Below are 17892 nucleotides of genomic sequence, written 5' to 3'. Positions count from 1 at the left end.
TTGAACAGGTTGAGATTGTCAGTTCTCTTCTTTGTGTGTAGGAGATTCTTAAATACTTGTGCACCAGAGTACATACCTCCGCTCTGAACCCTAGACAAGGAGGCAAAGCCATCATCATTGTCATGTTACGTACAAGGATTAGGCATATGCTTGTGCCATCTTCATAGGATTCATGTCCATCATTTCCTTTGTCAACTTGCATCTCTCCTTCCTTTCAATCTGTAGTTCATAATTTCCCAGTCTTTCATATTTCATTCTATTCACAAGGAGACAAAGTCTACATGGAAATTATTTTGTATCTTGTGTTGTGTTTATATACATCACTGTTCAGCTTAAAGTGAGTTTTTTGTAACAAAATACACTAAGGAGTTAATAAATTGGGAAGTGAGTAAAAAATTTGAGAAGTGCTATTACATATTTTACATAATATTCTCATTGGTCACTTCTGATGAATAAACACTTTATTTAATAGGTGTAAAATAAAGCATAGGACTGTAGACAGAGAGAAGCTGTGTGAAACACATTTGGCTGTCAAGAGAGCAATGTGTGATGCCTTTTATGATTATCATAGCAGAATATTGTCAAATGATCTTTCGCAAAACCCAAAAAAAACTGGTCATATATAAAGGTTGTTAGTGGCACCAAAGTTAGTATCAAGTCCCCAGCGAATGAGCAGGAACTGAAATTGAGGATAGCAAAGCAAAAGTGAACAGCTTATCTCTGTTTTCCAGTGTTCCTTTACAAAGGAAACCATAGGAGAATTTCTACAATTCGATCCTTGTACCACTAAACAGATGAATTAAATGGGTATTAGTGTCAGTGGTGTTGGGAAACATCTGAAATCATTAAAATTGAACAAAGCTCCAGGGCCCGGTGGAATCCATGTCAGATTCTGTACTGAATTAGTGGCCCTCTCCTAACTACAATCCATCATAGATCCCTCAAACAAAAAACTGTGACCAGTAGTTTGAAGAGAGCACAAGTCACATCTGTTAACAACAGTGGTAATAGACGTGATCCCCAATACTACCATCCAATATCCTTAACATCCACTTGTAGAATCTTAGAACATATTTTGAGCTCAAATGTAATGAGGTATCTTGAACAGAATGACTGCATCCATCCCAACCAGCATAGATACTAAAAACATCATTCATGAGAAACTCAACTTGCAATTTTCTCACATGACATACTGAAAGCTTTGAATGAAGGCAGCCATGTAGATGCAGTGTTTCTTGAATTCTGAAAAGCATTTGACTCAGTATCACATCTATGCTTGTTGTCAAAAGTTCAATCATATGGGGTACAAGTGCAATTTGTGACTGGATTGAGGACATCTTGGTTGAGAGGATTCAGCATGTTTTCTTGGATGGACAGCCACTGTCAGATACAGAAGTAACTATGGATGCAGCCCAGGGAAGTGTGTTGGGACCCTTGCTGTTCATGTTGTACATTAATGATCTTGCAGATGATGCATGTATCTATAAACTGCTTAAATATTCAGTCAGATTTTGATAAGATTTCAAAGTTGTGCAAACATCAGTAACTTGCTTTAAATGTTCAGAAATGTGAAACTGTGCTCTGCAAGAGTGTTACAGAGATGCTGAAGAAACTAAACTGGCAGACTACTGACAACAGATGTAAACTGTCCTGAGAAAGTCTACAAATAAAGTTTCAAGAATGGGCTTTAACTGATGATTTTGTAAATATACTACTACCCATATGTATCACTTGTAATCTTACCCTCCCACACATCACCAATAAATTTTCAGTCAATTCATTAGTTACAAGAGCTTCGAGAGGCGTAAGATACACAAAAAAACTGTTTTACTTATCTTCATTTTCTTTTTCTTGGCTGCAGTACATCTACGGGTAGATTCTTGAGGCTGTAATTTTCACTTTGTGAGTTCCAGTTGACAAGATAATTGATGAAGAAATTTCTGTTTCTATGACTTTTTTATTTTACCCATTCTTCTATGTCACACTGTCTTTACAATCTCCACTTTCGAAAACAAATTCACATTGTTATTGCCAAAATTAAAAAACATGTCCAATTTCATCAGAGGCATGCCCACTACTACTACTACTACTACTACTAAATTCATTCTGCGGTACTAACACATTCCAAACAGTTTACAAAACAAAATAGTTTACAAACTTTCTTGACAAAAGAAGAATCATCACCAAGTTATATCATTATTTTGTAAGTGAATCCAGAAATAAATTAAATGATTAGCATTAGATTGTGCAATTAATAATATGAATTTTAAGTATGCCAGATATTTTGTAATCCCAAATATTTCTAAAAGAAGAATAATTCAAGCTATACAAACAGAGCCTTTAACTATTGATTGTAACAAATTAATTTCTTTTTATACACATCAGCCTGAAACACAACACATCTTATACAAAATCACATGAAACTCTTTCAGTGAAACAGCCAAGATAATGTTCACCTATACAAAATTTGAAAATATCCCTGGTATCGGCTATTTCTATAAGGGAAGGTAATTGTGGCAGACTACAAGGCTTGCCAAACAGTGCAAAAAATTATCCCTAGAGATAGATTACAGACGTATAGAAGTATCTGATACATAACATATTACATAGAACACAAGAAAAATATCTATTATACCAGTCACAATCTATACCTATATCAGGATATGGTATTCAGATCTGTGGAACAAGTCACAAGACAATTGATACAAGGTCAATACTACAACATTGCAACTCTAAACTATACAAATAAATACAGAGATATGGTAAATTGTTAGAATTACAAATTGTAAGTTTACATCCATAAAGTCTTTAAAAGAGAAGAGAAAAATTTCAGAGCCTAAGTGTACTATGAGTGAGCCGACTCGAAAAACTCACAATGACAGGTACAGACCAGAAGAATATGCTCAACCATGAGTAGGCATATAACACAAAATCAATCAGCCACATAAACCAGAGTATTTGAGGATTTGTTGACTCATGCTTCTGCCATTTTTTCCCTAACTTTTGAGGCTTTAATGAAACAAATTGGTTACACATGTATCATTCAAAGTTTTTTCCATCACTGGCCACTACTATCTCCAATCTTTCGGGCAGTGTACGAATCCCGCATTGAAAAAATTGTTCATCTTTGAAGCGATCCACGAATTGATCCAATTTGTGACTTCTTCATGAGATTGGAAGTGTTGGTGAGCCAGGCCATGTGCCATTGATCTAATCAGGTGATAGTCAGAGGGAGCAATGTCTTTTAATGCTCTGCTCAAATGCATTAATTGCATTCAATAACGAGCACCTGTGATTGTTTCACTTGGTTTTAACACCTCATAGTACACAACACTGAGCTGGTCCCACCAAATGCAGAACATAATCTTGGAGCCATGAATAATCGGTTTGGCTGTCGATGTGGAAGCATAGCTGGGATATCCTAATGATTTTTTGCATTTTGGGTTATCGTAATGGACCCATTTTTTGTCCTCGGTCACAGTGTGATGCAGAAATCCCTTCCGTTTTTGCCTCTGAAGCAACTGTTCACAAACACACAAATGCCGTTCAATGTCTCTTGGTTTCATCTCACACAGGACCCAAAGTTCCATCTTTCTGAATCATACCCATAGCCTTGAGACATTTTGAAATGGCTTGCTGTGTCACTCCCACTAATCATGCCAATTCTTCTTGAGTTTGATGTGAGTCTTCACTCAGCAATGTCTCCAATTCTACATCTTCAAAAACATTCTCTCTTCCACCACTATGCCAGTCTATTATGTTAAAATCACCGTTCTTGAAGCGTTGAAACCACTCATGACACGTTCTTTCACTAATAGCATCCTTACCATATGTACTTGAGAGCATTCGATGAGACTCAGCTGCTGTTTTCTTCATATTAAAACATAAGAGTAACACCTCCAACAAATGACAAGAATTAGGCTTGTAAACTGATATTTTCAATCAAGAACAACTTCATGATGCAGACAAAAATTGACTAATGTTTAAATGAGTTTATGTTGACTGAGGTCCAAGCTAACTGCCTGATGTCTGTGATTTGTTTCTTTCAAACTCTACTTACTTTTGTTGCCACCTATCGGCAAACGGCGGAAGCAAAGTTGTTCACCTTGTATTAGGGCCTAAGTTTACGATGTGGTGACTGACCCATGAATCCAAACCGAGTACAAACCGGCAAAAAATGTTTCGACACTATAAAATGAAAAAAAGTTCATAATCTACATCTACATCTACATCTACATGATTACTCTGCAATTCACATTTAAGTGCTTGGCAGAGGGTTCATCGAACCACAATCATACTATCTCCCTACCATTCCACTCCCGAACAGCGCGGGAAAAATGAACACCTAAACCTTTCTGTTCAAGCTCTGATTTCTCTTATTTTATTTTGATGATCATTCCTACCCATGTAGGTTGGGCTCAACAAAATATTTTCGCATTCAGAAGAGAAAGTTGGTGACTGAAATTTCATAAGTAGATCTCGCCGCGACAAAAAATGTCTTTGCTTTAATGACTTCCATCCCAACTCGCATGTCATATCTGCCACATTCTCTCCCCTATTATGTGTTAATACAAAATGAACTGCCCTTTTTTGCACCCTTTTGATGTCCTCCGTCAATCCCACCTGGTAAGGATCCCACACCGCGCAGCAATATTCTAACAGAGGACGAACGAGTGTAGTGTAAGCTGTCTCTTTAGTGGACTTGTTGCATCTTCTAAGTGTCCTGCCAATGAAACGCAACCTTTGGCTTGCCTTCCCCACAATATTATCTATGTGGTCGTTCCAACTGAAGTTGTTTGTAATTTTTACACCCAGGTAGTTAGTTGAATTGACAGCCTTGAGAATTGTACTATTTATCGAGTAATCAAATTCCAATGGATTTCTTTTAGAACTCATGTGGATCACCTCACACTTTTTGTTACTTAGCGTCAACTGCCACCTGCCACACCATACAGCAATCTTTTCTAAATCACTTTGCAACTGATACTGGTCTTCGGATGACCTTACTAGATGGTAAATTACAGCATCATCTGTGAACAACCTAAGAGAACTGCTCAGATTGTCACCCAGGTCATTTATATAGATCAGGAACAGCAGAGGTCCCAGGACACTTCCCTGGGGAACACCTGATATCACTTCAGTTTTACTCAATGATTTGCCGTCTATTACTACGAACTGCGACCTTCCTGACAGGAAATCACGAATCCAGTTGCACAACTGAGACGATACCCCATAGGCCTGCAGCTTGATTAGAAGTTGCTTGTGAGGAACGGTGTCAAAAGCTTTCCGGAAATCTAGAAATATGGAATCAACTTGAGATCCCTGTCGACAGTGGCCATTACTTCGTGTGAATAAAGAGCTAGCTGCGTTGCACAAGAACGATGTTTTCTGAAACCATGATGATTACGTATCAATAGATCGTTCCCTTCGAGGTGATTCATAATGTTTGAATAATCATATCAATATGTTCAATTATATGCAAAGAGTAATTTTAAGAAGCATGTAGCCTCAATCAATAGGTGTACATCAGGGGTACCAAAGCAGAGTTAAGCATGAATCTGCCCACAACTCAAGTTCCAATCAGATACAGTATTGCACTACTCAGGATAAATACAGGTAAATAGAGTCATAGTTAGCTTTGAATGATGACATAATCGAGTATCTTGAGGACCAAACTCAGTGTATAAAAGCAGACATGTATTCATCTTGTTATATTGTCTATACTAGTAAATGTCTTCCGCACTATTTGCTAGTTGTCCATACAAACTAACCTACATAAATAAAACCCTAGAAGATTCATTTACAATTGATAAAAAAAATACATGCAGATTTAAAGTTACATAATGTATTGGAAAGTCAATACCGCTACTTGAAAAAACATGCATTTATGTGAAATAACACTGTCTTTAGCAGTCTTGGCTAACAAATCACAAATATACAACACTGATGTAATTGACAGATGCCTGAGTACATCACCCAGCACCCATGACGTCTAGCAAGCTGACTGGTTCAGCAGAGTACATACATACTGCAGTGTGGGGAGTGGATCCGCCCACATCTCTCATTTTTCTCCTTAGAGTTCATATCACATGCTCCAATGGATAAATAACTTCCTGTCTAGCATCCACATCAAATCTTGAAACATTGTTTTGTGTACCAAATAAGCTGTTCAATACCTTTTTCACATCACATGAAATATGCTCTCCCTATTCATTTTTCAAAGTCAGTTAGGGGGATTTATATCAGAAATGATTAAAAAAACAGAGTTAAGTGAAATGAAAGAAGAAAATTAACTAACAAAGTGATACAGACAGATTATACTACGATACTATTCCTAGTTTCTGCAGTACAGATTATGAACATTGTCCCATTTCAAAATTGCAAAAGCATCTATTCATTTTTCCTCATGGCATATATGTATCAAATTCTAAAGCACAAATATATTACAGCACATAATTATATACTGTATCAGAGATTTTAACTCAATCAATAGATAAGACAGAACTGTAGAAATCACATGATCTTACATACTAAATTCCAGACAAACAAAATACAGTTATATAGTCTTATAAATTTACTAACATAGTGTATATTTTCTTCTAGAATAGGTATCAGTGTGCATTCATGTTCATAGGTCTTGTCCTCTATGTACTAAATGTTAACAGTACTTGACATTTTACATACTTGCTTTGCTTACCTGTAGCTCCTCTTATCTTTACATGTGTAATGGACATTTCCACAAAATTCTTACTAAACTGGATCTTGTCTTTAAATTGTTCGGATATACCACAAATCAATCAAGCAGTTCTCTTCCCATTGATCAATCTTAATCTTAATGTAAGGACATCCAAAATCTGAATCATCATCTTTGTTATTAGACATATGAGAACCCATATGAGCAAGAACTTTAGCAAAGAAAACTTGCTAACATTTAGTGAGAAGCTAAAAGAGAAAACATGGCCTTTTGATCATTGTAACTCAAGTGATTTCCACCTAGACTCTGCAGCAATAAAATAATAAATAAAGTAAAGTGGATTACCCAGGGCATAAAAATTTCCAGTGTACGGAAAAGGCAATTGTACAAAGTACTGAAGTATAACAAAGATATTGATTTCATTAAACATGTAAGACTCTATACAACCATATTTAAAAGAGTTGTCAGGGCAGCGAAACAACTGGCAAATAACAGGCTAATATTAAATAATAAAAATAAGACAAAGGCTATGTGGTCAGTCATTAAATCTGAGTTAGGTGTTAAAGCCTGTAACCAAGAAATTCCAAAAATTGACATTGAAGGAAGTACTATTGTACATCCAACTCAAATACCAGATTACTTTAATGAATTCTTTATAAATGTAGAAAAGTCTGATGTAGTAGTAGTAGTAGTAGAAGAGGGGTTTTGTGGGCGCACGACAGCAAGGTCTTCAGCGCTCTGATGTAGATGTAACAGATTTTCACAACAAAGTAAATCACTTTGGCCTAGGTGAAAACTCTGAAAACTTTACAAACTTCTTAAAAGTTTCTGTGGAGGATGCAGAAAATGATATTCTAACATTAATAAACAAAAAGTCTGCAGGGTGGGATGGAATACCCACCAAAGTTATTAAAGTGGTACACAATAGAATTGCAAACCCACTAGCTCAAATAATAAATTAATGTTTTGAAGAGGGCTGTTTCGCAGAAGAACTGAAATATTCTGAAATCAAACCACTCTTCAAGAAGGGATCAAGAGTGATCATGGGAAATTATCATCCTATCTCGACTATCCCAGTCCTATCTAAAATATTTGAAAAATTTGCTGTTGCACGAATCCAAAACTTCATTGCAAAATATTCTGTTATTCTAAACAATCAATTTGGTTTTCAGCAGGGGAAAACACCATAGATGCAGTAAACAGTTTCATTGAGAAAATAAGTACATCATTAGACAAGAGAAAAAGGTGGCAGGAATTTTCTGTGATCTCACAAAGGTGTTTGATTCTGTAAACCATGAATTACTTATTTACAAAATTGAAAAGTATGACATTAGCAGCAGTGCCCTACAATGGCTTAAATCCTTCTTATCCAACAGAAAGCAAAGAGTTAGCATTTCTTCAGATGGCACATATTATTTTTCTGACTGGGAAAATATATATATATATATATATATATATATATCAGGGTGTTCCACAAGGCTGCATATTAGGCCCAGTCCTATTTCTCTTTTATGTTAATGACTTACCATTAAATATCAGGTCCCCATCAGTTCTGATCACAGATGAAACTTCTGTCTTAGTCGAAGATCAGGACTCAGAAAAAATTCCCAAATCTGTGATCAGTATCCTCAGTACCTTAGAAACTTGGTTTCAGCTAAATGGGTTGAATCCAAGCATATCTAAGACTCACGTGATGCAGGTCAAAACCAAACAGTCAAAATGTGAGCAGATTAAGATTGTACATGACAAAGGTATAGAAGAAGTTGACTCAGTAAAATTCTTAGGTTTAAATGTAGATAAAAGTTTGAGCTGGCAGGCACACATTGAATGCCTGGCAAACAAACTGAGCAGCTTTGCATTCGCATTGCAAATATTATCAATTGCAACTGACATCGACACATGAAAAGTAGCACATACAGGCTACTTCGAATCCATTATTAGGTATGGTATTGATTTTTGGGGTAACTTGACATAGTGTGGATACTAAAAATACAGAAAAAAATCTTGCGAAATATGTGCACTGCAAATCACAAAGAACCATGTCGACCATTATTTAGAAAACTTAAAATATTAACTCTGCCATCCTTATACATATATGAGATTATTATATTTTTGTACACCAGACATGATGATACTCATCATCATCACTAGCATCATCATATTCTTCCAAAATTACTTCATCAACAACATCATTAACAACACAAGTCTCATCCCCATCAAAGTCACACACCTCACCTACATTCATTTGCAATAAGCTACTAGTCTCAGACTTACCACCTTCAGTCATTTCACAGCACTAATTCACATCTACATCAAAAATACCACCTAATTCAGATCTAATTCCATCATCACCTGTTTCACATACATCAATAACACTGTTTTCTGACCAAGAGAAGAAATCGTTAGTACACACTACATCAAAATTCTCATTTCTCTCACATTTTGGTTTGTGATTAGTACCTACATCACTATAATTAAACATAGTATTTCAAATCTTGCTTCAAAACATAAATGAGAAATCTGATGTTCCTTCTGTTCAACTTCAGATACCTGTGCCACATTATTAACACTGTTATTATTGTCTATTTCAAGTGTAAATTGGAGGTCCTGTGGTTGTTGTGTTTCCTCACCCTAAAACTGTGGACCTTCATTGAGGCGAACTGCTGTTTCCCAAGTAGTTACCTCTATGATTGTTTCTCCTATTAAATTTCCCATGATTATCCCCATTATTCCTATTCTATTGATGTTCAAAATTTCTGTCTCTATTAACATTTTGACCCTGATAGAAGTTACCATTATCTCTGTTTCTGTAGTTGTTATCATTGTGATCTCTATCATGTTGATTGTTATGGTACATGTTCCTTTTTACTGCCCTATCCAGCCTGTCAACATATCATAAAAACTGTTCAAGACGATTGTCTGGTCTGTGCACTAAATCCCACTGCAACCACTCTGGTAATCTCCTTTTGAGTGCGTCAATCAAAGTCATTTTGTCAAATGGTTTGTCAAGGTGTGTTAGTTTCTTAGGTTGATTCTTACAAAACTCTTTCAGAGTACTGTTCCTATTCCTATAACTAGGACCATTCAGAAATTCACTTTTAATTCTCCCCTGTTCAGCTTCCGACCAAAATTTATTTAAAGAGCTCTTTTTGAAACTTTGATATGTTTTCCAGTGACTTAAATTTAGATTTACCCAAGCCTACGAGATATCATTTAAAAAATTTAGTTTTTGATTGTCCCTCATGCCTGACACAAAACTATCTCTACAGTGGTGCAGAAAATCCACTGGATGTAAATTGTCTGATCAGAAGCTTTTGATTGGAGTGTTGGACCATGCAACACTAGATTTTTGGGATACAATTTTCCTGAACTGCTGAAATTTTTTGATCTAAAACATTTACATTAGTTAGCATACTAAAATTTTTGATCTAAACTCGTAAAGTTCTGTTCCATTTTTACCACAACAGCCTTCTGTTCAACTCTGACATCATTAACATTCTTTGTCTGTTGTGCAGATTGGGCAACTAACTCATTTTCCAAAACCATAAATTTATTTTCTAGGACACCGACTTTTTCAGTCACATTTTTAATCCCTCTGACAACCCATTTTTTAGTTCTGAAACCTGATTACTAAGTTGGTATATTTGGTATTGTACCCTATCCATGTTATTATTGTTTTCAGTTCTAATTTTGCCAAAATCAACTGCAAAATATCGGTTTTAACTGTTTCTTTGCTGATTACACTTTCTCTTGATTCAAACATGTCTTGGCTGGGTCCTGCAGCTTTCACTTCATCACCACTGCGCTTGCCTCTATTCATTTTCCTAGTAATCACATGAGCCCACAAAAAAAAAAAAAAAAAAAAACAAAAAAAAAGATATTCACAAATAGTTTGTACTTATCTTTTTTCTTATTGATGTCCCTCATCATAGTTTTAAAATCCTCTTTCAATTCATCCAGTCCATCATTGTTGATAGTATCTTGTCACTGTTGATACAACTTTGTTGGGCACCTCTCAATCTTCTTTCTTCGAGTGATTGGAGTTTCAAATAAACTGCAATTGACACAAATCACTGTTCTTTCTTCTTCTGCAACAGACAAGACTTCATTACCAGTCAACTGATCCCAGATGATGCCCACAATTGTAATCTTACCCTCCCACACATCACCAGAAAATTTTTAGTCTGTTCATTAGTTTCAAAAGCTTCGAGAGGTGTAAGATATACAAAAAAAACTTTTTTACTTATCTTCATTTTCTCATTGTTGGTTGCAGTACGTCTAGGGGAAGATTCTTGAGGCTGCAATTTTGACTTTGTGGGTTCCAGTTGACGTGATAACTGATGAAGAAATTTCTGTTTCTATGATTTTTTTATTTTACCCATTCTTCTATGCCACGCTGTCTTTACAATTTCCACTTTAGAGCACAAATTCACATTGTTATTGCCAAAATTAAAAACATGTCCAATTTCATCAGAGGCATCTGTGGAACAGCTGAGATAATGTTCACTTATACAAGATTTGAAAATATTCCTGGCATCGGCTATTTCTATAAAGAAAGGTAATGTCAGAGGACAGTGTCCCATAGAGATTTTGAAGAAACTGTTATAACTGGTACAATGGGACATATCCTCTGCCATGAAGTTCATAGTGGTTTGCACATTTACATTAGGTGTGCTGCTCCAGAAGCTACTTCCATAAGACAATAAGACATGCTTCTAAGGGCATAACATACTGATATGAGCTTCTTGATTAATGCTTACTTCTGGTGGTAGCAAGTCATTTTTGCTAGTTGGATATCACATAAGTCTTTAAACAATGGAAAGTCCTGGTAGGAATAGCAACAATTATGAAAAGGGTAGATTGCTACTCACTGTAAAGATGACACATTAAGTTGCAGACAGGAACAATGAAAAGACTGTTACACACTGAACTTTTAGCCAAAGCTTTCCTCAGAAAAAAGGAAAAAAAACACACATTCACACAAGCAGGTACATCTCATGCACACATGACCACTATCTCTGGCCATTCTGATGCTTTTGCATTGAACGAAAGCAGCAATCTGGACTGGGGAGGCAAGGGGGATGGATATAAGGTAGGGAAAAGAAGAGTATTGTCTGGTGGAGCATGCAGGGACTAGAAGGTGACAGGGAAAGCCTGCCAGATGCAGCATGTGGCACCAGGAAGCTGTGTGGAAGGGGGAGAGGGATATGGGGAATGGGAAAGCTGACGATCAGAGAGGGGCAAGAACTGGTGGGTGTGTTGGCAGAGAGCAGCACACAACGAGAGTGAGGGCACATGAGTTGGGAGGAGTTGATAAGACATAGGAAACAGAAACAATAGATGGAGATTGTGAGGACAATGAGTTATCATAGGTTGAGAGCAGAATAATTTCAGAAGTGGTCATTCATCATGGTGGTCAGCTGGTTGGTAGCCATAGTCATACCAATATAAAAAAGTGTGCAATTTTTATATTGGTGAGACTACCAACTGGCTATCAACCAGAAAGAATGGCCACTGCCAAACTGTGGTCAAGAGCAAAGTGGACCACCCTTTGGTACAACATGCAGCTGAAAATAACATGCTTGATTTCAATAGCTCCTTCACAACAAGGGCCATCTGGATCCTCCCCTCCACCACCAGTTTTTCTGAACTCTGCAGGTGGCACCAATCCTTACAACATATTCTCTGTTCCTGAAATTATCCCAGCCTCAACTCACAGTAATGCACTGACCCCACACCCTTCACCCGACAGCTTCCACCCCCTCTGTACTATCCCTCCACCCAGTTCATATCCCCACACTCTCATTGTGCATCACTTTCTGACATTGCACCCACCAGTATTTTCCCCTCTCTGCTCCTCTCACTTCCTGGTCCTGGAAAGAGTGAAATAGGTCTTTAATTAGAAATTGTTCATTTGTCTCCAGTTTTATACATAGGTGTTGCTAAATCCATGTGAAATATGCCCTGAGTCATTGATTGATTACAAAGATAATTGAAGGGTAGCTGCATAAAGTCAGCAAAGGATTTTAATGTTCTGCTAGAAATATAGTCATTGAGCACCAAAATTACTACCTTTTAGTTACCTGATAAATTTTAATCTCCTTAGGGGTTGTATTTTTTAAACTAATATTGTTGATGGTGCTTGCAGTGTCTGCACAAGTAAATCTAAAGTATGGGGATTTGGTTGTTTATTGGTGGAAACAGTGTTTGGCATCATTGTGAGGAAGCATCATTGAATTTGACTGCTGACGATTTTAATATGTCACCATTTCTATCACAGCTATTTCTGGGACCTCAATTTCATTTGGCTTGCTATTTTTTATTTCTGCTTTAACAATCTTCCAAAATGTTTTCCCATAATCCCTGTGTGCTTTATTTTTTTAGCATAGTGTGTGTGTGTTTTGCTTTTTTAATGTTTGTGGTGATATTGTTTCAACTCTTGACTACAATTTGTCCTCTGAATTAAGTAAAGCTCTGTCTTACTATCATAAGATACTTTAATTTCAGTTTGTTTTAAGAGAAAACAAAAGTCAAAGATTACCATAGCAACATGTTTAAGAAAGAGTTAGATTTCCATCTACATTATTTGCTTAATATATCTCCCTCCATCCCACCCCAATGCTCTTCCTGTAATTTCTGACTACATGAGTCATTATTTAGATTTCTGCTTTTTTTCTGTGATCTACAGTGAGTATAACTTATTGCAAACATTTGACCATCACAGTCAGGTAAACCAATCACTATTAGTTTGACAGCTAAATCACTGTGGTTTATTGGATCTAAAATTAAATTGTCAGTGAATGTTGCAATCCTCTAATACTCCTGAGAAATTTTACTGCGCATCACTGTTACATACATTAACCTCAGATTTGACTTGCACATCCTTATTATTCAGTTTCTACACTCAGTGACTGCTTTGGATGATTTTCATATATTAAATTCAGTTTTATATGTATATTGTTTTGCATGGTTCCCTCTATAAGCTAATACAGGTTCAAACCACTTATGGGATTGAATGAATTTTCTAATTCCTATTATGCTTTCCACTTAAGCAGTAAAATTCGTTGCCAAAATATAAGAGTCAATAGAATTAAACTAACTGCATTAATTGTGATATATCCAGGAAAGATTGTAACAGTAATAAAAACATGAAATGTTATATGTTGAGAAAGTAGTGCAAATTGCTGCTTTTCCAAAAAATGTCTTTACACCTTTCTAAGCAAACTTTGCCAAGCCATAAGCATCAGTGAAACTTTCAACAAACCTTGAGAGACATCCTTCATCTTCTCACTATAAATGACTTATTTCTCAAGAAGATCAAGATGGATGGGTGCCAGTTGTTTTAATGCAACTGGTAACGATTTAGATTCTCTCTTTGTCTCACTTTTAAGTCTTTAGTCTTTTCCTGTCTCGTGCTAATCGCTTCATAACTAGCACCAAACATCCTCTATAGTCAGCTGTAGATATTCCACTCTTGATTTATCTATACTATTTTCCCCCTTAACTGCTCCTTCCAGTTAATTATTTGTGGATGCCACAGCAGATTTTCCTTCTTCTAGTGCATGTCTTCCATAACCTTCAGTTATACTTACAGTGCTTTTTAATTTTATGTATTCACTTAAAATTTAGCATCCTTTGACAGCGTCACATACTTCCAGTTTCTTCCTTTGCAAACTTCCAATGGTCCACACAATGTTGTGCTCCAGATGTAAACTCTCAGAAAGTACTGCCTTGGCTCCATATTCTGATATGAGTAAAGCTCTTCTATTGAAGAAAGCTTTCTCTGATTGTGCCAGACAACTTCTGATTATCTTTCTTGCGGCAGCTAGTCTGTGAAGTTTTCCTTCCGAGATAAGAGAATTCATTCACTTCCTCCACTAATGTGTAGCTGCCAATGCCAAGGAAGGCATTATTCTGCTTTGTACTACTATTTGTCACCCTTGTCTTTGCTCCATTTGTCCTTAACCCACATTGTGAGCTAAATATGTTGTCCATGTTTTTCACCAGGTTTTCTAAATCTTCCTTACAAACAACCAGAAGTGCTATGTCATCTGCAGATATTTGCAGTAATATCTGTTCTCCTTGTGCCTATATTTATCTTCTGAAATTTTCTTTCACTTTCTTTACTGCTTCATTCCAAACAAGCTGAACAAAAATAACAATAAACTGCAACCCTTTTGGGAAAGAACAATATTTTGGTCATACTAAAGGTGTCAGTGAGTGTTCAAATAAGTTTATTTTCTGGCACTATCATACATAATTTCTACAATTTCTACAAGAAATTACCGGTTTTAGCCATCCTCCAATACTAAAAAAAGTGGATGCAATAGTTGACTCCAACCACATTGACAATGTGGTTCTCACAGTGGTTGGAGTGAACTGCTGCACACATTTTACATCTGAAGATGGCTGGTGGCAACTGAAATCAGTAGTGTCTTATTGACATTGTGTGTGGTTGTGCTGGAAAATAAAGAATTAAACTATTTTCAAAACAAACTGCAACCCTGCCTCACACACCTCAGAGTGCAAACCTGTCTTTTGTGACCAAGGGTTTTGTAGATATTGTAAATTTTTTTCTGTCCCTATACTTTAGCCCCAATCTTTTAATGAAAGTGAACATTTTGTTCCACTTTACATTCTCTAACATTTTCTCTAGGTCCATTAATGTCAGGAAGGCGTCCTGATATTTTCAATTTTCTTTCCATTACCAGGGACTGACTGTATCTCTGGTAAATTTTCCCTTCCTGAAACCCAACTGAGCTTCCTGTAGTATATGATCAATTTTTCTTTCTTTTCTTCTGTATATTAGTTTGGCCAGCAGTTTATAAGCATGACTTACCAGATTAATTGTCTGAAACTTTCATATTTATCTGTTTATACCTTCTTTCATTGTTGTTGTTGTTGTTGTTGTTGTTGTTGTCGTCTTCAGTCCAAAGACTGGTTTGATGTAGCTCTCCATGGTACTCTATACTGTGCAACCCTATTCATCTCTGAATAACTACTGAAACTTACATCTACTGCAACTTACATCCTTATAAGTCTGCTTACTGTAGTCATCTCTTGGTATACCTCTATGATTTTTGTATCCAACACTTCCCTCCAATACTACATTGGTGATCCCTTGATGTCTTATGTGTCCTATCAACAGATCCATTCTTCTTGTCAGGTTGTGCCACAAATTTCTTTTCTATCCAATTGATTCAGTACCTTCTCATCAGTTATGTAACCTATCCTTCCCTTCTGTAGCATCACATTTCAAAGGCTTCTAGTCTCCTTTTGTCTAAAGTGTTTATCGCCTATGTTTCACTTCCGTATGTAGCTACACTCCAAAAAACACTTTCAAAAAAGACTTTCTAACATTTAAATCTGTGTTCAACGTTAACACATTTCTCTTCTTCAGAAATGCTTTTCTTGCCATTGCCAGTCTACATTTTATATCCTCACTACTTTGGCCATCATCAGTTTTTTTCTACCCAAATAGCAATACTCATCTATTACTGTGTCTTGTTGCCTAATGTAATTCTTTCAGCATCATCTGATTTAAATTGACAGAATTACATTATCCTTGTTTTGCTTTTGTTGATGTTCATCTTATACCATCATTTTACGACAATGTCCATTCCGCTCAAATGCTCTTCCGTCCTTTTCTGTCTCTGACAGAATTACAATGTCATTGACAAACCTCAAAGTTTTTATTTCTTCTCCCTGGCCTTTAATTCCTGTTCCAGATTGTTCTTTTGTTTCTTTAATGCTTGCTCATTGTATAGAATGAATAACCTCTATGATGAGCTACAATCATGTCTCTCTCCCTTCTTAACCACTGCCTCTTTGTCATACCTCTTGATTCTTATAATTGTCGTCTGGTTTCTGCACAAGTTGTAAATAGCCTTTTGCTCCCTATTTTGCCCTGCTATCTTCAGAATTTCTAAGAGAGCATTCCACTCAACACTGTCAAAAGCTTTCTCTAAGTCTACAAATGCTATAAATGTAGATTTACCTTTCTTAACCTATCTTGTAAGAGAAGTCATAGGGTCAGTATTGTCTCGTGTGTTCCTACATTTCTCCGAAATCCAAACTGTTCTTCCCCATGGTATGCTTCTACCAGTTTTTCCATTCTGCTGTAAAGAATATATGGCTCTGAGCACTATGGGACTCAACTTCTCAGGTCATAAGTCCCCTAGAACTTAGAACTAATTAAACCTAACTAACCTAAGGACATCACAAACATCCTTGCCCGAGGCAGGATTCAAACCTGCGACCGTAGCGGTCTCGCGGTTCCAGACTGCAGCGCCTGGAACCGCACGGCCACTTCGGCTGGCCTGTAAAGAATATATGTTAGTATTTTGCAACTATGTCTTGTTGTTGTTGTGGTCTTCAGTCCTGAGACTGGTTTGATGCAGCTCCCATCCTACCCTATCCTGTGCAAACTTCTTCATCTATCAGTACTTAATGCAACCTACATCCTTCTGAATCTGCTCCCTCTACAATTTTTACCCTCCACACTGCCCTCCAATGCTAAATTTGTGATCCCTTGATGCCTCAGAACATGTCCTACCAACCCGTCCCTTCTCCTTTCAAGTTGTGCCACAAACTCATCTTCTCCCCAATTCTATTCAATACATCCTCATTAGTTATGTGATCTACCCATCTAATCTTCAGCATTCTTCTGTAGAACCAGATTTAAAAAGCTTCTATTCTCTTCTTGTCCAAACTATTTATTGGCCATGTTTTACTTCCATACATGGCTACACTCCACACAAATACTTTCAGAAACGACTTTCTGACACTTAAATCTATACTCAGAGTTAACAAATTTCTCTTCTTCAGAAACACTTTCCTTGCCATTGCCAGTCTACGTTTTACATCTTCTCTACTTCAACCATCATCAGTTATTTTGCTCCCCAAATAGCAAAACTCCTTTACTACTTTAAGTGTCTCATTTCGTAATCTAATTCCCTCAGCATCACCCAACTTAATTCGACTACATTCCATTATCCTCATTTTGCTTTTGTTGATGTTCATCTTATATCCTCCTTTCAAGACACTTTTCATTCTGTTCAACTGCTCTTCCAAGTCCTTTGCTGTCTCTGACAAAATTAGAATGTCATCAGCAAACCTCAAAGTTTTTATTTCTTCTCCATGGATTTTAATACCTATTCTGAATTTTTCTTTTGTTTCCTTTACTGCTTGCTCAATAC

General features: G+C 36.6%; 1 protein-coding gene across 1 annotated transcript in view; it reads left to right on the top strand.

Moving 5' to 3' along the window:
- The window catches only part of LOC124593865 (TGF-beta-activated kinase 1 and MAP3K7-binding protein 3), a 488317-nt gene that overhangs the window by 463162 nt on the left and 7263 nt on the right, over window positions 1-17892 (top strand). The gene's annotated exons all lie outside the window — the stretch shown is intronic.

This window comes from Schistocerca americana, chromosome 2 (genome assembly GCF_021461395.2).
Source record: "Schistocerca americana isolate TAMUIC-IGC-003095 chromosome 2, iqSchAmer2.1, whole genome shotgun sequence".
Classification (NCBI taxonomy): domain Eukaryota; kingdom Metazoa; phylum Arthropoda; class Insecta; order Orthoptera; family Acrididae; genus Schistocerca; species Schistocerca americana.
Note: the sequence above shows the minus strand (reverse complement) of the source record. Positions and strands in the feature narration are given on the sequence as shown.